At 39.4% G+C, this 2500-nt stretch overlaps 1 protein-coding gene across 11 annotated transcripts in view; it reads left to right on the top strand.

The window, feature by feature from the left end:
* The first annotated feature begins 821 nt into the window (after positions 1-821).
* Positions 822-2500, top strand: part of LOC106871878 (popeye domain-containing protein 1-B) — a 527623-nt gene continuing 525944 nt past the window's right edge. For 7 of the 11 annotated variants that reach the window (XM_089366704.1, XM_089366705.1, XM_014918624.3 and 4 more), the window contains exon 1: positions 828-1730. The gene's annotated coding sequence lies outside the window, so the exon portion shown is untranslated. Of the gene's footprint in view, positions 1731-2500 lie in introns of all 11 variants that reach the window. The other 4 variants (XM_014918623.3, XM_052974861.2, XM_014918629.3 and 1 more) reach the window with 1 other exon arrangement.

Raw genomic sequence — 2500 nt, 5'->3', positions numbered from 1 at the left:
ACTTCTGGGCTGGCGCAGGCTGTGTGCAAAGAAGCTTGCTTTTTGCTTTCCAACTACATGGTTTCGTGTTCAGTCATGTCTTCTACAGTAGTCAAAGGCCAACCAAAGCCTTGTGGGTGGATTTCGTAGAAGGAGACTGAAAGAGGCCCATTGCATGTGTGTGTGTGTGTGCGTGTGCGCGCGCGCGTCTTTATGTCTTTCTCCCATCACCGCTTGACAACTGGTGTTGGTTTGTTTTCATCGCCATGCCTAGCAGTTCAGAAAAAGAGACCGGGCCTTATAAAAAAAAGTACTGTGGTCAATTCGTTCAGCGATACAAAAAAAACATTCAATGTTGCGTCCCAGCATGGCCGCGGTCTGATGACGCAAAAGAAAAGAGATAGGGCGAGTGATACATGCATATATATATATATAAATCCACTATTTATATATATATAGGTGTACATGCATACGTACGTGCGTGTGTGTATGTGTGTATACAGATACACATATGATTTGTCTGAAGAATCAGCTGATTACCATGGAAACTCCAGAATAACACGCAACTAGCGTGGCCAAAAATAAACTATTGCACTCAACGTTTCTATTGAGTACTTCTTTTCTGGATCGTTCTTTAACAAAGGCATATTTAGAAACATACATCCCAACTTACAAAGATATATACATACACAAATGGTTAGGTAGATAGATAAATAGATAGATAGATAGATAGATAGATAGATAAATAGATAGATAGATGCATGGCTGTCTTGAATTCTGGAAATTTAATATATATAAATATTTATTCGTCAAAGAATCCATAGGTATATATATCTGTATATGTGTGTGTGCGCGTGTGTGTACATGTATATAAGCGTGTCTGTATGTATGTATGTATGAATGTATGTATCAACAACACATGGTCTTATCTGTTTTGCTGTACTCTATATTTCCTTCAACAACTGCTACGCTATGGATTGATACTGAATCTATTGCCGTTACCGCCTTTATTGTTGTTGTCATCTCAGTCGAAACCAACAACCAGCATCTAGCCAGCGCTCAGCTGCTTCATCTTCTTGTAGTTGTCGTCAGCTTTCCCATGTAGTACTGATAAACGAAAATATTGAAAAAGCGGATGTGACACCTTCATGTACTGGTATGGACGACAGCATGTATCTGTTTGCTTGTGATGCTGCTACTGGGGGAGGTAGTGGTGGTGGCATTAGTGGTTATAGTCATGGACAGAGGTGGTAGTGGACAGAGGTGGAAGTGGTCATCCTTCCACTGTCTCACTTCAAAGCATACACATGGTTCTCTGATATCATTACTGTTTGATATGGAATAAAACTTTGTCTACCTATTGCTGGCACTGGAAAGCAGGGAATATTATCTGAACGTCACCTACCTATCGATTTGTCTGTTTGTCTGTCTATCGCTCTGTTTATCACTAAACTATGTTTGACTATTTGTCTGCCTCCTGTTGTATTACTCTGTTTGTGTCACTATACACATCTGTCTATTTATCTATCTCTCTATCCTAAACTTCTTTTCTTTCTCCGCCCTTCCCTCCCTCCATGTATTCCTCTCTTTCTGTCCACCCTTATAGACAGACAGACAAACATATAGACGGATGAGAGGAGGAAGCTCCGCAAGAAATATCCCTTGCTATGTTGTTGAAATTGTTGTTGAAGCAGCACGGAGTTGAAGATCTTCGCCAAAGTTCTACCAGCCACATGAGTGGGATAATACAGGTAAGTTGATATATTTACCTGTCCTAACATACAATCTGCTATTAGACACATGTCTGCCAACAGATACACGTGTGTCTATCGTGTGTATAAACATAGAAAGACAAATATCTATTATACATTCGTGTTCAGACGTAGATATTTAGAGCAATGTATGCTTGCATTTGTGTGTATATGTGCACGTGTATGTACGTATATGTATGTTTTTACCATACATAAATAGTTGAATACACGCAAATGGATGTAATGTTACGAAATACACACCTCTGTATATACATCGGATATCTATGTGTGTGTGTGTGTGTGTATGGCGCGTGCACGCACATTGTTGTACTCAAAGAAGCTGTCTGTCAATATATACACACCCTCGTATACATGCACCAACACAGTGATAAACAAACAAGACATTTGTTTACTCTCTTGTTTTATATACATCGTTTATACATACCCAATCACATACATCCTTATGCATGCATTGTCTTGTCATACATATACAAGCTGATATCATTTAGCTCGCACATATACACTTACGTGGGTAATATCAACGTTTCTACGCACGCAAAGTCTAATTTCAACATGACACGATTAACACCACTTTCACCTCTATCATCACCATCATCATCGTCGTCACCGCCATCATTGACAACGTTATTAGTATATCAACAGTCTGCCATCACCTCCGCGGTCAACAGTTCTATGGTTAACAGGTGTACTGGAACAGTAACAACAGAAATATCACCAAAATAACGAGATATCAACAGGTAGAATTATCT

Source organism: Octopus bimaculoides, chromosome 19 (assembly GCF_046866305.1).
Source record: "Octopus bimaculoides isolate indiv1 chromosome 19, ASM4686630v1, whole genome shotgun sequence".
In the NCBI taxonomy this organism is placed as follows: domain Eukaryota; kingdom Metazoa; phylum Mollusca; class Cephalopoda; order Octopoda; family Octopodidae; genus Octopus; species Octopus bimaculoides.
The sequence above is the reverse complement of the archived record's forward strand: the minus strand, read 5'-3'. Positions and strand labels throughout refer to the sequence as shown.